This window comes from Montipora capricornis, chromosome 11 (genome assembly GCF_036669925.1).
Source record: "Montipora capricornis isolate CH-2021 chromosome 11, ASM3666992v2, whole genome shotgun sequence".
NCBI lineage: Eukaryota > Metazoa > Cnidaria > Anthozoa > Scleractinia > Acroporidae > Montipora > Montipora capricornis.
The window spans coordinates 25,583,967-25,603,966 of record NC_090893.1 but is presented as its reverse complement, the minus strand read 5'-3'; the positions used below and the strand labels follow the sequence as shown (position 1 = coordinate 25,603,966).

The window sequence follows — 20,000 nt, the reverse complement described above, 5'->3', positions numbered from 1 at the left end:
AGAGATACTTCTACACTGCTCCATGCACTGCCCTCTCTACTTAACAAGTCTCTGCACTGGTCAAACATTAATTTTTTAGTTCGCTATACTCTCTCCTTCAAAGTCACTGTTTTAAGCTGTGTTCAAATTAAAGCCGAAACATGATTAGAGTAAAACAAGGAAACATGCTTCGCCGAAACATGTTTTTTATTGGGTCGTTCACACCAGATGTCCGTGTGAAACACGTTTCATGCATGGTTGTGTAACTTATGCTGTTTCATGACACTCGCATAATTTTTTTACATTTCAGCTGTAGATTGAAGCTGGAAACTTCTGTAACAGTTGCATTCATTCTTTGGTTTAGTGTTAATTTTCTAGCCGTTCGGAGGAGGAGGGCTATGAAGCGTTTAATGAGGAGACGGCATTTGCGCTTTCTTCGTTGCAAGATATTCCGTTTTCCACAAGCTGATTTGCAACAATCGCCGTTAATTGCCGTTATATTTCTTTGTCGGCCCATATTGCAACTAGACATTTAGCCTCCTAATAGCCTCAATTTTGGTTCTTTTGGGCAGTTGCCTCCTCTCGCATCAATCCGCCATTTTGAACATGTTTGGTCTGATCATGATTGAAACTACATCGCGAGGTTATTTCAATCATGCTCAGAATAATCATGTTTCAACCATGATTCGCGCCTTGCACTGTCTGATGTGAACACTTTTCATAACGAAACTTGTTTCATTCGTGATCAGACTAAGCATGTTTCGGCCAAGTGTGAACACAGTATTAGAGGCTCCTTAAAGTTGTATATTTGATCTACGACCAAGCAAAGAAGAGGAACGAGCCTAATACCGGGTTGACGTCATAGACTGCTTTGCATTGTGATAGTTCTTTGAAAACAGTATGTTGTTTATCTGTCCAGAAGTGTGTGCCATTTCCTGTTCGTGGAATTTGCACAGAGGAAACTAAATTGAATATTCTTTTTGCGACATGATAGTTTTTTTTTCCTCCTGAGGAACTGCAGATTTGGATTTATTTGGTTAGTGCACATGACAACGACCGTAGACGAATAATGAAAGAACGTTGTCTATTCCTATGACAGACAGATGGAGAGGTAAAAGCAACCGTGTCAATATTTGGCTAAAGGATGTCGATAAGTTTAACACGCACCATCATCTGCGAGGAAGCTGGTCAAGTTTGATCATATTAGAAGTAACATATCAATAACGAGTGGGAATGTTTCATCCGAGGTTCCAAACACAAAGAAACAGATGAAAGCACGACACCGAAGGTAGAGTACTTAGTGCTTCGAATTTCAAAACACGAAGCACAAGTTCTTGGTATAGCTCAATTCTCGAACGAGTGGCCGACTATTGTTTAGTTTTGTTTTTCTACCTAGAGATGGCAGAGAAAAATTATAAGAGATTTAGATATCCTATCTAAATCTCTAAAAGGTTTCATCTACTTTTCTATTGAGGCACGTATAAAAACACATCTACGTGATGTGGTGGTATACATCCTGTGATTGGTCGACTTGGTTGGTGAATTATTAATGATATTGAGAAAGCTTTTTAAATCCATCCCTGATCACTTGGACAGTGGTAATAAACCGAAGGGCCATCTCACTAACAAATGGTATATTCAATTCTAGGAGGAACAGGCTTTATCGAAACAAGTTTTGGGGAAAACCTGGTTGTACATGTGTTCCAACTGCCATTTTTAATAAAACAGCTTCACAGTGCTCCGTGTCAGTTTTTTAGTGCTAATGTTCACATGGTTTAATGATTACCTCATGCAATTAAGGACGGTGCCTACTATTGTTATTGGCCACACGTTCTGCGCATCTCGAGATATTCGGGTTTCCTATCGATGATGCTTACCAATAGAGTGATATTTTTGCGCGGTTTAAAACTATCCGGAGAAAGTAGATCTTAGTAAGTACTCTTTAATAGTATCCAAAAAGAAAATTGGGGGTAGCCTTGCATTTTTGAGAGACATACATTGCTTTGTAATTTAAAGCTTTTTACAAATATTATTCATCAATTATCTTTGAAAAATGCGTGGTTACCCCCAATTTTCTTTTTGGATTTCAATAAGACTTCTTAAGATCTACATTTGCTGCATAACCATAAACCGGGGCAAAAATACCTTTGAATTAGTAGGCAACCTCCTTAGAGCATACGGGTCACATTTGTGGCTCCCCGTCTAATTATTACGGGTCTGATTTAACGGATGAGGACAGTTGATGACGTTTAACATAACGATATTTCTTACCTTTTTTCGAATATGGGATGAGGACAATTCATGATCTCTAAGATAACGATCTTCCTTTTCATTAGATTTCTTCTAGATTACGGATCCCCGCTTCAAATATCTTAATTGATAATCGACCAGAATTTTAAACCTAAAATTAACAGAAAAGTTCCCACTTACATTATCTTGTGAGAAGGGCAGTAGAATTGCCAAACTGTCCATCACCCTCCCCAGGGGTTCCAGGATTGTGATCATTCTGATTATCCTACAGACAACACAAGCACACGTACACGTCAGTTACATCAAACGTTACATGTATCAAATTTCGCTCATTAACCCTTCCCTCCTTAAAGACAGTCTTCTTTAAAATCAAATTAAATCGTTTCATTTAGTGATATAAAAATCCAACTTTCAACAACACAATAAACATGAACACGAGCTCTACGTTACGGAGAGCTATGTACAAGAATAAAAGAGTGGTCGGGTATTCTGCAGTTTACCTGAAGATGAAGCCATCAACAACAAGAAAGAGGAGATCCATAAAAAGGTATCAGTCAAGCAATGGAGCTGCTATTTTTAGAAACTCACGAGCAAATAACAGGAAATGAAGCTACATGCAATTTTTTGCACAAAACAGAAGCAAAAAATTGACAAGAAAGTTACTGTATATATAAATACCTTAGGACGGGCCTTCCATATCAGGGTTGACGTCATAGACTGCTTTGCATTGTGATAGTTCTTTGAAAACAGTATGTTGTTTATCTGTCCAGAAGTGTGTGCCATTTCCTGTTCGTGGAATTTGCACAGAGGAAACTAAATTGAATATTCTTTTTGCGACATGATAGTTTTTTTTTCCTCCTGAGGAACTGCAGATTTGGATTTATTTGGTTAGTGCACATGACAACGACCGTAGACGAATAATGAAAGAACGTTGTCTATTCCTATGACAGACAGATGGAGAGGTAAAAGCAACCGTGTCAATATTTGGCTAAAGGATGTCGATAAGTTTAACACGCACCATCATCTGCGAGGAAGCTGGTCAAGTTGGATCATATTAGAAGTAACATATCAATAACGAGGGGGAATGTTTCATCCGAGGTTCCAAACACAAAGAAACAGATGAAAGCACGACACCGAAGGTAGAGTACTTAGTGCTTCGAATTTCAAAACACGAAGCACAAGTTCTTGGTATAGCTCAATTCTCGAACGAGTGGCCGACTATTGTTTAGTTTTGTTTTTCTACCTAGAGATGGCAGAGAAAAATTATAAGAGATTTAGATATCCTATCTAAATCTCTAAAAGGTTTCATCTACTTTTCTATTGAGGCACGTATGAAAACACATCTACGTGATGTGGTGGTATACATCCTGTGATTGGTCGACTTGGTTGGTGAATTATTAATGATATTGAGAAAGCTTTTTAAATCCATCCCTGATCACTTGGACAGTGGTAATAAACCGAAGGGCCATCTCACTAACAAATGGTATATTCAATTCTAGGAGGAACAGGCTTTATCGAAACAAGTTTTGGGGAAAACCTGGTTGTACATGTGTTCCAACTGCCATTTTTAATAAAACAGCTTCACAGTGCTCCGTGTCAGTTTTTTAGTGCTAATGTTCACATGGTTTAATGATTACCTCATGCAATTAAGGACGGTGCCTACTATTGTTATTGGCCACACGTTCTGCGCATCTCGAGATATTTGGGTTTCCTATCGATGATGCTTACCAATAGAGTGATATTTTTGCGCGGTTTAAAACTATCCGGAGAAAGTAGATCTTAGTAAGTACTCTTTAATAGCACCCAAAAAGAAAATTGGGGGTAGCCTTGCATTTTTGAGAGACATACATTGCTTTGTAATTTAAAGCTTTTTACAAATATTATTCATCAATTATCTTTGAAAAATGCGTGGTTACCCCCAATTTTCTTTTTGGATTTCAATAAGACTTCTTAAGATCTACATTTGCTGCATAACCATAAACCGGGGCAAAAATACCTTTGAATTAGTAGGCAACCTCCTTAGAGCATACGGGTCACATTTGTGGCTCCCCGTCTAATTATTACGGGTCTGATTTAACGGATGAGGACAGTTGATGATGTTTAACATAACGATATTTCTTACTTTTTTTCGAATATGGGATGAGGACAATTCATGATCTCTAAGATAACGATCTTCCTTTTCATTAGATTTCTTCTAGATTACGGATCCCCGCTTCAAATATCTTAATTGATAATCGACCAGAATTTTAAACCTAAAATTAACAGAAAAGTTCCCACTTACATTATCTTGTGAGAAGGGCAGTAGAATTGCCAAACTGTCCACCACCCTCCCCAGGGGTTCCAGGATTGTGATCATTCTGATTATCCTACAGACAACACAAGCACACGTACACGTCAGTTACATCAAACGTTACATGTATCAAATTTCGCTCATTAACCCTTCCCTCCTTAAAGACAGTCTTCTTTAAAATCAAATTAAATCGTTTCATTTAGTGATATAAAAATCCAACTTTCAACAACACAATAAACATGAACACGAGCTCTACGTTACGGAGAGCTATGTACAAGAATAAAAGAGTGGTCGGGTATTCTGCAGTTTACCTGAAGATGAAGCCATCAACAACAAGAAAGAGGAGATCCATAAAAAGGTATCAGTCAAGCAATGGAGCTGCCATTTTTAGAAACTCACGAGCAAATAACAGGAAATGAAGCTACATGCAATTTTTTTGCACAAAACAGAAGCAAAAAATTGACAAGAAAGTTACTGTATATATAAATACCTTAGGACGGGCCTTCCATATCAGGGTTTGAACACATTGATTATTTGAAAGTCCAGGGGTTTCAATAGAATTATAAGTAAGCAGCTGGTTTGAGTAGAGTAACAGATTGTATCAACCTCCACCACATTGAGTTTTTGAATGTTTAAGGGGGGTGGCACTTAACTACAGAAAGACAATGGTTGCTAAGGAAGGTTTTTAGTCAAAGAGCCCTACAGAAAGGTTGCATGGATGGTTCTATGAAGAATCGTTTTCAATTATGGAAATCTGACATCACTTCAATTAGAAGATCCCATGCAAATAAAGCGCTGGATTTTAAGATTAATGGAAAGTAAAATTAAATGGAAAGTAAATTTCATGTGCATTTAGCTGGTAAAAAGAAAGCTTCAAAAGATCTTTCTGTTTTCAGTTAACAACAAAATAAAAAACCCGCACTTGAAATCAGCGAGAAAAACAGCAGTGAACGCGATTGAGATGTTTGTGTAAATATTTTCTTTCTTTCTTTCACGAAATCACCCAAGAACATTAATTAAAAATTTAGGTGCACATTAGTTGGACAATACCCTGGGAAACATTCATCCACAGACAATGAGTACTTTTAGAGTAATAGTGGTAGAACTAGCGTTAAAGTACTAGTTTTTGCACTAAATGTTTAACAATCACGCCAAAATTAAATTTTTCGTTTCGCTTAGCGTTCAAATGGTTTGATATATGGTTTGGTTCGTTTGGTTCGTTTCGTTTGAATCGTTTCGATGGTTTGTAAAACACTTGGTTTCCTTCGTTTTAATCGTTCCTCTGAAATATTTCTTTGGTACATAACCCAAAATACACGCTAAAATTCCAGTTTTGAAAATTGCAAAGCCGTGAAAAAGCGCCTAAACAAAACAAAAGTACCTCGTTCGGCTTCACTGAACAAAGTTTGGTCGCCTAGCACGTGACAATTTTTACTCAGTACGTGACTAATTCTCTCACGCAAAGTACAGACTTTGAAAGGCTCGAAACCTTTGAAACGCTTTAAACCTTTTCTTTCCATCTTTTGAAACGATAGATGCCGCGAACCAAACGAACGATAGAAAGTTTGAAACGATAAAAACAATAGAAACGATGTTAAAAGTGCGATGTTTCGGAATAAAATGTAACGCGCTGCACGAAAGATTTTCCGATTCCACCAACTTTGTCTTGATGCTGTGTGCTAACAAAGCAAAATAAACGCAAGGCAAGTATCAAAATAAACAGCAGACATAATAGACAAGCGTTTGTTTTCGATATTATTCCAGATAAATACTTTGTAGCAAAGAAATAACAGCTAAAAGTCGGGTATTGTCGATAACGAGCGTTTGACAACCAATACCGTGCGCAAGGCCTTATCATTGTTAATAGCATGAGACCTACATGATTGTATTGTTTCAAAGCGAATCAATTACCCCATACAAAATTGCATAATTTTTGAAAAGCTTCACATTCCAAAAGTCCAGGACTGTCGGTAACCTGTCAACTCACAGTTTACTGACAAGTAACATACGAGACACCGATATAGATAAATAGGACTGTACAACTGACTTAAACTTAATTATTTATGACAAACTCTAAAGGTAAGTTATCTCATAAGTACGTTAAAGTGCACCTAACCCCAAAATATTTTTTTCGCTAAAATGAATCTTTACACCTGTTCGAAACGCACTGCGGTCATTTTTTCATTTTTCTAACGAATCCTGTCATTTTATTGGCTTCGAAAGTTGCGAAAAACCAAGCATCTTTTGTTCACGACCGAGTCAGAAGGGGAGTGGGTCTATTCCTGATTTGACGTCACAATCTACTTTGCATGCATTTTTACAAAGAGTTAATGCAATGTAAATCAGTTTGTGACGTCAAATCAGGAATAGACCCACTCTCCTTCTGACTCGGTTCGTGAACAAAAGATGATTGGATTTTCGCAACTTTCGAAGCCTATAAAATGACAGGATTTGTTAGAAAAATGAAAAAATGGCCTCAGTGCGTTTCGAACAGATGCAAAGATTCATTTTAGCGAAAAAAATATTTTGGGGTTAGGTGAACTTTAAAGGTATGTGTCTATTTTTGTCCATGGCACAATACAATACAATACAATACATAATTTACCACTCCCCATAAGGGCTTTCCAGAGCCAATGAAACAATCAACAAAACAACAGAACACAATATCAACAACAACTGTTAAGAATCGCTAACCCTAATCCCAACTGGCTGGAGGCAAACCAGTTGGCTATTTAAAGTGCGGCCAAGAAGCTGAACCAGGGACTACCAGGAACAAATTCAACCAGTGGTTAGAACATGCCTTGAACGTGGTAACATGAGAATGTTCCGGAAAAAAAAATTGGAGTGCCCCCTTGCCGAGTCGAACCTACGACCTTCTGATGACTAGTTCAGAGGTTTTACCACTAAGCTATAGGAGACTCAGGGAGGCAAGACCATCAAACTAGGTTCATGTGGCAATTGTCCCCCCTTACCGCTAGGATTCAGATTGCCGGAATAGTGCTCACAATTCAAGTCAAGATGATGAAATGTTTACCCGGGTAAATGATTGAATAGCATATATTTTTTTTTTGCAATCGGAATGTCGTAGGTTCAAGCCCTGCCAAGGAGCAGTCAGATTTTTTCTGAGCATCAAGATTCCTCATTGATTGAGCTACAATTATTCTACAAGGACACATTGGATACGAAGCGATTGCTAACCAACGAGGATCAACAACTATTCCATGTATTGTCGACTAAAGCATCAATTTCTGCCTCGGCCAATTCCAGTCCAAAGTGGCTTTTGTCTGTCATTTTTGTCACAGCTACAAAAATGTTTTCAGCTCGCTTTATTGCAGACACGTTCCTTGACCATATTAGGTACAACAGGTATAGCCTGAACTGATAGCCTGTGTCTGGCAAGCCAATGAAAATGCTGGAAACCTGATATCCATAATTTAGTTTTTAATATTAAAAATAAGATACCTTTAACAAAATCATGCAATGTAGATTTCATGTTGTCCTGCATCTGTTCAGTAATAGATCATAGATGACGTTACAATGTGGTAACAACAAAAAAGTGGCACACGAGGCAATAGCTGAGTTGTCACTGATGCTCTTACCAGATTTTGAAGTCTTCTGTGATCTATCACTGAACCGATGCAAAGCAAAATGTTATCTTTGTTTTATTGATTTTAACAACGAATTTAAAAGTTCTTGATGCTGACGCCAGCTATGCGTCTGTCCTCTAATAATGTAGATCATGGGTAAGAACCAATCCAAATGCATGTATCATTGAGCTTATATTATATAATTCTTCATTCACTTGATGGGACTAACATTTTATCATCACCTGCACTATAATTACATCAAAGGTAGTTGGAAGAATATTTTAAAAGCTGAGAAATGGCCATTTATTTCAGTTATTTGAAATCATCCACAACATTTATGTTGTTTGAATGTTCTTGTGATATATATCAGGATTTTTTTTCCTTGTCTAGATTAAAAGTCAGTGCTCAGAGACAGTTACAGTTCACTCCTTACCGAAGTTGTGGGATTCGAAGGTCTACTGCGTGGCCTGTGAAGGTAAAACAAATTTTAAAGTACAAATAAACTCAAAATTAATATCAAAAGCAAACATGTTTTTTTAATACCATACTTAACTCAAAATTTTGCTTTTTATCGGCCTGTTAAGATGCACGATGTTATCAAAACCAAAGGTCATGGATCCATTCTCGATTTTACCTCACAAATTGCTTTGCGATGCAAAATTTCTTCGAAAACAGAATGCAAAGCAGTTTGGGATGTAAAATCGAGAATGGACCCATGCCTCTCACATAACAGTCATGGGTCCAAATTACTGAGTTCTGCCAAGTTTATGAGACTTGTAAGGCACAGAAAAAGCGAAATTCTGCGAACCATGGTAACATGTTTGTTTTGGATGGAATGGTTTATAACATTTTACATGCACTTTAAGTTTAGCAGTAAATACATTTCTTGCATTGCAAATTATAGTTGCATCCCTTTTCAAGCTGATTGGCTTTAAATTGTTTTCAGTTCTAAAAAAATCAATTGACTGAAACAAGGTTCAAAAAATTACTAAATTGGACAACTCTAACCAAAACATTAAAATTTTTATCGAGTGTTTTTATCACCAAACTTGGGAGAAATTACGTGTATCCAGTGCGGGGTACGTAATGCACACTGTCTTCCGCAAGTATTGTTAGTATTCATTAAATATTTATATCACAAACATGCAAGGCTGCTTAGCACATGATATGCACAACTGGAAAGAAATCAATGCTGATAAGAGGAGAAAAGCTGATTTAGACAGGCTGGACACTACCAAAGACACAAGAATGTGAAAATGTGGAAGAAATGTTGGTTGTTTTCTTAAGTTCTGTTTCACAAACACTGCTGTATGTCAATAAATATTATTGTGTAGCAACAAAAATTCAAAAATGGACTTCCAGTGCAACGCGCCTTACCCTGGCCACCCAACAAATTTTCACATTTGAAATGATACGTCAACTCAAAAACCCAGGCAATGGTGTTCAAGGAGGCGTCACTGCCAATCAAATTTACGCATCCTGCAGGATTGGTGGACAATTTGTAAAATCCTTTGTCGGGTGGCCATGGTAAGGCTCGTCGCACTGTAACAAGAGAAGTTTTAATAATGTTATTATGAGTCTGTTAAAGCTTTCTTGACTGAAAACAGCAGTGAAATGGTGACTAAACCGGCAGAGAAACCAGAGTGGTGTTTCTGAGAGTCAATCATTGCCTGTTTACAAGCTGGTAAAATGATAAGTTACGTTTTTCTCTGCCTCCCCCATTAACAAAAAAACAAACTAAAATGGCTACAATTTCCAGTGCTTTTGAAGGGATATCAGCTGTAAAGACAACTACAGAACGCCATACTGTATATCAACATTATTTTATTACATTGAAATTAATAAAATTTATTAATTTATTAGTGAATAGTGAGTTAACGTTTGATGAACAGTGGATGAATTTGACTTCTAAAGACTAGACTTTGGATTTCTTTTGTTTTCTGTCAAAAAACTTTTTTCCGTAAATTTCAGCTGGTAAGGTCAGGGTGCGGCTTACCTCCGGGTTTACAGTTCACCTGCCAGTTCAGTTGGGTAATACTAGCATACTAAAACAAATTAACCACATGGTTAGACCGAATTTACAAGTTACATCGAACTGTATGAGGTGCGCCACCCGCCAGTTCCGATGAAAAATACTACAAATTAGTATACTATGACAAATGAACTGCATGGTTAAGACCGAATGTACAAGTTACATCAAACTGTATGAGGTGTGCCACCCGCCAGTTCAGATGAAAAATACTACAAATTAGTATACTATGACAAATTAACTGCATGGTTAGACGGAATTTACAAGTTACATCGAACTGTATAAGGTGCGCCACCTGCCAGTTCTGATGAAAAATACTACAAATTAGTATACTATGACAAATGAACTGCATGGTTAGACCGAATGTACAAGTTACATCGAACTGTATGAGGTGCGCCGCCCGCCAGTTCCGATGAAAAATACTACAAATTAGTATACTATGACAAATGAACTGCATGGTTAGACCGAATTTACAAGTTACATCGAACTGTATGAGGTGCGCCACCCGCCAGTTCCGATGAAAAATACTACAAATTAGTATACTATGACAAATTAACTGCATGGTTAGACGGAATTTACAAGTTACATCGAACTGTATGAGGTGCGCCACCCGCCAGTTCCGATGAAAAATACTACAAATTAGTATACTATGACAAATGAACTGTATGGTTAGACCGAATTTACAAGTTACATCGAACTGTATGAGGTGCGCCACCCGCCAGTTCCGATGAAAAATACTACAAATTAGTATACTATGACAAGTTTGACCGAATTTACAAGTTACAGTGCAGACCAGAAATATGCGTCCCAAAAAACGCGTGCGAAACGAGCATACGAAAATTGCGCACACGCGTCTGCGTTTGTAACACGCGCATTCATCAAAGATAATTAGTATGTATGAGTTGGCCCATTGCCTTTTCATTGTTTAACTTTTATTGTTAGTTTCAGCGCAAGACAATGGCTATGTCAACAGTGAAGTGTTTGATTTCAAATAACGCGTGTGCTTCCAAGTGAAATTCGAGTCAACAATGCACTCGCTTCCGCTTCACATTTAATTTCAGACATTTGAAAATTACTTTCACTTCTCGCTGCATCAACAAATGACATAATGAGGGGAATAAATATTTTCCTGTGATTAAAACTTAAAACAGGACTATTTTCAATTTGAAAGACATCGGTTTTGCCAACAGAAATCGACGGTCAGTAAAGTTAATCGATCAACAACAAATATCGCTAAGAGCAAGACTTGGACGAACGGCGGAGTGAAATGCAGTAAAATCAACGAAATAAGGAGTATATTCATTCGCAAACAAAACTTACTTACGCAATCTGTAATACCGGTACTTTCTCGAATATTTCAAAATAATTTTTGTAATGCGTGCGTGACATTCAAAAGGCGTCTCGGCATTCTGTCCTTTTGCGAATTGAAGCTGTATTACTTCAGCAAGATTCATTGGAATGCGCTCGGAGTTGAAAAATCTCCCCTTTAAGATATGTTCTGCACCAATTTCTTTCTTTAGTTAAGCTTTACGGAGGAGAATTAACGCGGGGTTGGCTGGAAGCATACGGAGTGAAACCCTGTGTGACAAAAAACGCCGGCCCTAATGTCGTCTTCTTTTGTTTGAGAGCCTGGAACCAAATGTTTACTTGTCGGAGCCTCAAAGCAGTTATCTCATGACGACTTCTGTGGCGCCATTCTCAGTATTTGACGTTCGCGAAAAACTTGGGATGTTACAAAAACTCCTCAGTAGCGCTGTTTTCTTTTTTTCCCGAAATTCTTAAGCTCGACAAATTTTCGGCAAAGCACTTTTATTGCGAAGAATTGGCGGAAAGGTCAGAAGCTACGTCTACATAATTATTTTCTCCGTTGTCTGGCATTTTCTATGACAACGATCCAAACTGCAGTTTCGGCAACAGAACGGTCAAAATAACTTAACTATCAGTGGTCAGCTGCAGGATGACAACAGAGTTTTATTATTTTTCATTCAGTGAATGTCGAAAGAATTTGTAGGTTCGTTTCGAAAACTCACAATGATCAGTTGACACCGCTCTTCAATTCAAATGTTCTGGTAAGTTGATCACAGAAATTAAATATTCATTTTATCGTCTGTCTATTGTTTCGTGGAACAATGAACATCACATCTACGATATGAGTTTGCATAACAAAAGAAAAAACGCGCATCAAATGCGCGTTTGGAAACGCGCATTTAAAAACGCGTGTGCGCAAAAAACGCGCGTGCGTTTTGCGTCTGCGTAGGACGCATATTTCTGGTCTGCACTGTACATCCAACTGTATGAGGTGTGCCACCCGCCAGTTCAGATGAAAAATACAAATTAGTATACTATGACAAATTAACTGCATGGTTAGACCGAATTTACAAGTTACATGGAACTGTATGAGGTGCGCCACCCGCCAGTTCCGATGAAAAATACTACAAATTAGTATACTATGACAAATTAACTGCATGGTTAGACCGAATTTACAAGTTACAGTGTACATGGAACTGTATGAGGTGCGCCACCTGCCAGTTCCGATGAAAAATACTACAAATTAGTATACTATGACAAATGAACTGTATGGTTAGACCGAATTTACAAGTTACATCGAACTGTATGAGGTGTGCCACCCGCCAGTTCAGATGAAAAATACTACGAATTAGTATACTATGACAAATTAACTGCATAGTTAGACCGAATTTACAAGTTACATCGAACTGTATGAGGTGTGCCACCCGCCAGTTCAGATAAAAAATACTACAAATTAGTATGCTATGACTAATTATCTTTAAATCATTGTTGCCACATGCAGATGTGTTTATTAGAAAGATATCACTTGTGTTTGATCTATTTGCCATTGAACGATGACTGACAATTTCCTCAGACCCAAGGGACAGTGAAACCTTTCTTGATTTTTGTCAAAAAACTTACAGTATATGAACAGAGAAGTCACTGATTTTGTTGCAGTGAATATTTCTCCCTTGTATTCACCCAGTTCATTGTGAGAGCATTCGACTCTTCCATAATTACCTGATGTCTGGAACAAATTTACTTGACCCAGCTAAAACAGTTTGACTTAATAATGTTCACAAGGTATATCCAAAATGGCAATGAAACCTCTACCCTCCCAAGTTTTGACACAAAGACATTAATTATTATTCACAATTGTATCACAATTTGCAATCAGCACTGTCTGTTTCTTGCATCTCAGGAAATTCCCTCCAATTAAATTTCAATGCTCAATTTCCTTCAGCACTGCATCTTGTGGTTGAAGTACATGAAGGCCCTGGAAAAGAGTCACACCAGTCAATCAATCAATTTATATAATTTCATAATATCATTTTCGAAGAATGTTGTAACAAATCACTTTGCCATTCATGAGCAATGTTCCTGTGTAGGTGAAACTGAATAATGAAGCTAAGAGCTAAAGGAATTATTGCAAGAAACTTGTATCTTACCATGACAAGCTTAGGCCGACAAAAAAATATATGCAAATGAGCTTACGGTGATTTGAAATCACCCTTAGCTAATCATTAAGTGTAGCTCAAGAACTCATTTCGCAAGTTTAGGTGTCGCAGATATCGCATCAGAGTCCGCTTCTGACATATTCAGTAACGTTTTTTACACCTTTTAAGTCACAACGGAGAAGCATAAATCCACAAAACGTCATTCAGGGAACGTTTTCCAGAGACTTTGCCCCGTGTAGCTCGTGTGGCGTGCAGCAATTCTCGCGAGGATTTTAGAGTAATTCTTGCTCGCACAATTCTGCAACACTGTGGCAAATATGCATAACTCGCTTTTTGAGTTCAGTTATTTTCAATTTACATATGCTTTGTATGTACAAAATTGGTTCTGCCTTCAGATAACTACAGTCCAAAATTGGACTGACTACCCAAGAGAGACAGAACTTATTAGTACAAAATAATAATTATTACAAAATTGGTTCTGCCTTCAGATAACAACAGTCCAAACTGGACTGACTACCCAAGAGAGACAGAACTCGTTAGCGCAAAATAATAATTATTACAAAATTGGTTCTGCCTTCAGATAACAACAGTCCAAACTGGACTGACTACCCAACAGAGACAGAACTCGTTAGCACAAAATAATTATTATTACAAAATTGGTTCTGCCTTCAGATAACAACAGTCCAAAACTGGACTGACTACCCAAGAGAGACAGAACTTATTAGTACAAAATAATAATTATTACAAAATTGGTTCTGCCTTCGGATAACAACAGTCCAAACTGGACTGACTACCCAAGAGAGACAGAACTCGTTAGCGCAAAATAATAATTATTACAAAATTGGTTCTGCCTTCAGATAACAACAGTCCAAACTGGACTGACTACCCAACAGAGACAGAACTCGTTAGCACAAAATAATTATTATTACAAAATTGGTTCTGCCTTCAGATAACAACAGTCCAAAACTGGACTGACTACCCACGAGAGACAGAACTCATTAGTACAAAATAATAGTTATTACAAAATTGGTACTGCCTTCAGATAACAACAGTCCAAAACTGGACTGCCTACCCAAGAGAGACAGAACTCATTAGCACAAAATAATTATAATTATTACAAAATTGGTACTGCCTTCAGATAACAACAGTCCAAACTGGACTGACTACCCAAGAGACAGAACTCATTAGTACAAAATAATAATTATTACAAAATTGGTTCTGCCTTCAGATAACAACAGTCCAAACTGGACTGACTACCCAAGAGACAGAACTCATTAGTACAAAATAATAATTATTACAAAATTGGTACTGCCTTCAGATAACAACAGTCCAAACTGGACTGACTACCCAAGAGACAGAACTCATTAGTACAAAATAATAATTATTACAAAATTGGTTCTGCCTTCAGATAACAACAGTCCAAACTGGACTGACTACCCAAGAGAGACAGAACTCATTAGTACATTTAATAATTATAAATTACAAAATTGATTCTGCCTTCAGATAACAACAGTAAAAAATGGACTGACTACCCGAGAGAGACAGAACTCGTTAGGGTAAAATAAAAATGATTAAAACGAGACTGGTTGTGCCTTTTGATAACAAAAGTCAAAAACAGACTATCACATACAAGAAATTGTTTAAAATGCAATCTGTTTTGCAATAATAATTTAATATTATAGATACTTTTAAAGATTACATTGAAACTGATCAATGTACTTCAGGTCTGGTATCCAGCTAGCAGCCTAAGGCTGTATTCTGTCTATTACATAATTATATGTAGTCTGTTTCAGTCTGACCTCTACTCAAAAACAACAAACAGCACTTTCCTATGCTGAATTTCTCATTGAGCTAGCTCCGGGGCATTGAGGTACACAAGCAACCCCACCGTGACAATGTAGGGACGATGAGGTGGTTGCAAAGTACAAAATGATCAGAAAATCATCTGGCATTACACAGAGTAAACTCCCAGGAGTCAATCGGTTTAGTAAAAATTTACAAACTAACAAACAAAACAAATGACAAATTATCCTAATGATCTTTTGCTTATTAGCTTGGCTCCACATAACAAGCTAAATTATACTTCACAAATTATTATATATGCTACCCAAGAGGTTACAAAGTAAAATGGTGTGACAGTGAGTTAAGGATTGTATACCTCAGGTATATGCTACACAATTAATTATTAATAGCATAGCTGTAAATTTAATTTTGTATACTCTTTCACATCAACTTTTAGGCCATGCTTTAACTTGCTTTTTCTGTGCACTTAGATCACTAAGAAGTAATTCCAGGTTTCACCTGAAAGGATTGTGATTGTGCATACATGTAGACCTCAAAAACCCAGCTCCTCCTGCTCACCTCCCAAATACACAAGAATGTCAATTAAAATAGCTACAAGCTTCGTGTACTTGCTCCTGTTCCACTTAATTTTGTCAGATTTATCATCATTGTCTGCCACCCTTCATCTGGGATTCTGGCCTCAAAAGAACCCAGTCGGGAAGTCGAAATTTGTGCAAATACTGTTGCAGCACATCTGGAACAATAACCTAGTGATCAAGTACACAGAACCGCCTTATCTTGGACAATCAAAGAAATTAGATAATTTATATTTTGGTCAAATTGATGGAAATAAGATTTGTCATCAAGATACTTTATTTGGGTGGGATTGACGGAGGTATTGACAATTAATGGGAGACCAAAGCGAGATAATCTCCCAGGCGGTTTCTTCTGAAGTGTAACCAACCTTTCAGTGAAATCTAGTGTCAAAGGAGTAATCTTATTAAGCGCCCAGTCCAAAATTTAGCTTGCTCTGGCTCCTCGTGTATGAGAAACCAGTGAAGGTACATGTAGTTATACATGTGACAAGGGAGTAACTACAGAATAACCGGCCACTATTGTGCTCTTGTAGTGGCATCGTTTAAAGAACAAGGCATCTGCAAGTGGCAAATAAGGGGCTGGTTATACAGAGATCCACATATTACATGTAATTCCCTATTCGTTATTATTGTTATTGCCTTAAATGGCCTTAATACAATATAAAGTGAAATTACTAAGGGAGTAGGTCTGCAAAAGTAATGACTGTGCTGAGGCCCTCCTTGGCGTTTTGGGAAACGAGGGAAGATGGCTATTTTGAACTGGGGAACAGAGGAAAAATGACAAAATGTCTTAGGAACAAGGCGACATAACAATTTTAGGGAGCAAAAAGCTGGGTACAAGTTTGAAACTAAATTGGGCGGGGAACAAGGGAACAAAACTTTAAAATTTTAAGCCATTTAAACTTAAATCAGGTTTGTAAGTAAGATGACGACTTACCGAAAACTCCTCCGGCAGTCTTTTGCTTTTCGGATCTTTTGAATCTTCCCGCCCATTCGCTAAATGTAGCTGTTCGGCCAGGCCACCCTTTGTTCCAAACGTTCGTAGAACTCCCTTTACGTTTTGAAGAAGGTCTCTATTTTTGCCATGAAGTCTTCACCGATTAACCCTTTCGGAGACTGTCTGAGGTTGAATCATGTCACTGGCGTGTATCTTTGTGGCGAATGCTGATTATCTGACCTGAATTGTCGTTGCCCTTTCTTCCGGAATCCGTCGATGTTTACTGGGTTTATTTGGTGGAATGCGTGCCATTTCACCCGCACAAAATGTTAAGGAATCGCAAAGATCCAATTTTGGTCGTCCAACAAGGGAAAAAGAGAGGAAGAGCACATACATTGATCGCCCGCGCGAAAAACAAACCGATAATTCAAACCGATCTCGTTCCCAGAGTCTTTGGGGCGAGGCAATTCATAATGGCGGACAAAGTTGTTGCATCCTGTAATTATTGTGAAATGTCCGCAATCCTTCTCTTTGTGCCAACATCCAATCACAACCCGTTGCGAGCCCAGTGCGATTCCTGGGGCGCTTTCATTTTGGGTGGAAAAACCGGGGAGAATTTTCTGCTTTAAAGGTGCAGAGCAAATTTCCTCAATCAAAATATGGAACGGAGGAAAGTGTGTTCCTTTTGAGATTTCCTTTTCTGTTTTTCTCAAGAGACTGGATACTAATCATTTAGAATAACAAATATGGCTGCCGGATTTTCGATCATTACTTCATAAGAAGTAATTCTCACCTACAGCTACGGGCTATGAAAGCACCCACGTTAATTGACTGAAACCCGCACGATTAATTTGGGCAGCTAAACACCAATGCTATTTTTTTTTCTTTTTTCAAGGAGCATGGTAAAGTCTGCTTACTAGCCTACATTACTTTCTCAATCTCATTCTCTGCTGGGACTCCTATATCACAAAGGCCTTGATTTACATGTTATTTGCATGATTCATCCCAGCAATTTACATGAAATTTACACAAAAAAACTATTTTATGGCCGGGTTGTGGCAATTTACATAGATTTTATGGCCTTTGCAATTGTTGTAAACAATTAAAACGGTCTAATCTTGTGAGGCCCTAAGTACCCGTTTATATGGAGAAAAATTGTCCCAGGAAGAAGGGTCACTCGCTTACCGGAGTTACCCTGGACCAGCCATCTTTTCCTACATTTCCCTATAAAATGCGGTTTAAGTAAACTGTTTACATGAGGGGAAAAAATGGCGCGGCTTGAAGGGAAACCCACCTAGCCGGGTCACCCTTTGTCAACGGTAGGGTCGCCCTCCTGGCCAGGCCAACTTTATTCCATGTAAACACTTTGGCTCGCTCAGTGGAGTCAACTTGGTCGAGGTAAGATGATGAGAGAATGCACGAGTACTATCTTCCCAGTCTCCTGATGATCGAAACTGAGCCGGGCAGCTCTTGACTCAGGAATAAAGGTTAGTTCTTTTCTCACATAAACGCTAGCTAAAGACCCGGCTGGGAGGGTGACCATCTTCCGAGGACAACTTTTCTCCATATCAACAGGGCCTAAGACTTGATCCAAGTCGAACCATTAAAACACATACCGATAGGCATTTTATAGGTTGCAACCGGCGAACTTTGGATAAACCGAACTCAGTGCAACATGCAGGGCTAATTCAACAGTTTCCCATATAATTTAATTAGGTAATAAAAATTCGACACTCAAAATCATCGTGAACAGGGCATACAGATCCCAAACCATTTGGTAACTTAGTCAGGACACGCATGATGATAGAGCGCAATTTACAGACATTTTATGAGACATGACCAAACGGCGTAAAATCTTTGTAAATTTGCGATTTATAGACATTTTTGCAAGATTTTATAAAGTCTGTAAATTTCAAGTATTTCCTCTTGTTGTAGCTCCAATAATTTATAAACATTTTACAGACATTTTATAGAGCTTTACTCAAGAAAACTCTGTAAAATATCTGTGAAATAAATTTACAAAGATTTTATATTTATGGAGTTAAGTGTTAAAGTCTGTAAATTTATTATTTACAGACATTTTATGAAGTCTGTAAATGGTCCAAATTTTCCAGTGGTACAATGTACTGTACTACTCTACTCATCTCAAGACCATCACCAAAAAGAGCCACTTTTGTCTTTTTTAAATCTTTCTTACCGGCAGTACAGGAACTCTAAGATGATTCATTCTGCTCATTTGCATGGGTTGACCTTTAAAAAAAAAAAAACGAAGAACACACACGTTTCAATCCAGTGCTATGTTTTATTAATTCAAACTACAATTTGCAAAGGTTGTTTACATTTGACTTATTTACGTATAACAAAAAGACAAATCAGCCTTTTTCGACTCTGTATCTCTTCAGGCAAGCACAACGTAATTCAGACAATCACAACTACAATGTATGGTGGTGGACAAAACACTGACCCCCAGTCCATGGACAACCCCAGCAGGTTACCCAAATAGACTTACCCTAAAAATACTACCGGTATTTCAAATGAGTATGTTGGTCTATATTTAAACAGCATTGAAAATAGTTCTTACTTAAGCCTAAACACCCATTTTAAACGGTGTTGATTGACAGTATTATAAGTCTAAGCACCCATTTAAAAAGATTAGCTTTGGATAATTGTCGTAATTGTCGATTACTTCAGCTAAGTGAAGTGAAACCGGTGCAATTCCTGGATTTAGTTGCAACTGGCCGTGCGGACGAGTGTCTCGTCTCGGGAGACGAGTCTCTAGTCTTTCGAGATGAGAGTCTCGTCTCTAGAGATGGTCATGACTTTTTTTACATTCGGTGGCTCCTAAAGGAGCCGTTTTCTTTTTCTTTTTTCTTTGCGGATTCATTCTCCCGAGGCGGGTTCCTTCACGTTGGATGACGAGTGTTTTTTTTTTCCTGCTTTCCCATTGCCTGTTCAGACTATCATCACGCACTGGCGACGCAACAAGATTTAAAAAAAATCGCATCAGCAGCGCGAGCAAAAAACCGCTTGTGTAGCAGCGACTCTAGGAGATTTATTTATACACATTGTTTAATTCATGAACAAAA

At 37.9% G+C, this 20,000-nt stretch overlaps 1 protein-coding gene and 2 long non-coding RNA genes across 3 annotated transcripts in view; all 3 read right to left on the bottom strand.

Annotated features, from left to right (window-relative positions):
* The window catches only part of LOC138023888 (cell adhesion molecule DSCAML1-like), a 115,654-nt gene that overhangs the window by 1,228 nt on the left and 94,426 nt on the right, over nt 1-20,000 (bottom strand). The gene's annotated exons all lie outside the window — the stretch shown is intronic.
* Nucleotides 9,914-17,397, bottom strand: LOC138023895 (uncharacterized). The gene is made up of 2 exons (XR_011126835.1): nt 16,915-17,397; nt 9,914-13,418 (listed from the first exon to the last, which is right to left on the bottom strand). It is a non-coding gene; the product is annotated as an uncharacterized lncRNA (long non-coding RNA).
* Nucleotides 19,037-20,000, bottom strand: part of LOC138023897 (uncharacterized) — a 7,119-nt gene continuing 6,155 nt past the window's right edge. Inside the window, exon 3 of the long non-coding RNA XR_011126837.1 lies at nt 19,037-19,164. This is a non-coding gene — a long non-coding RNA (uncharacterized lncRNA). The remainder of the gene's footprint in view (nt 19,165-20,000) is intronic.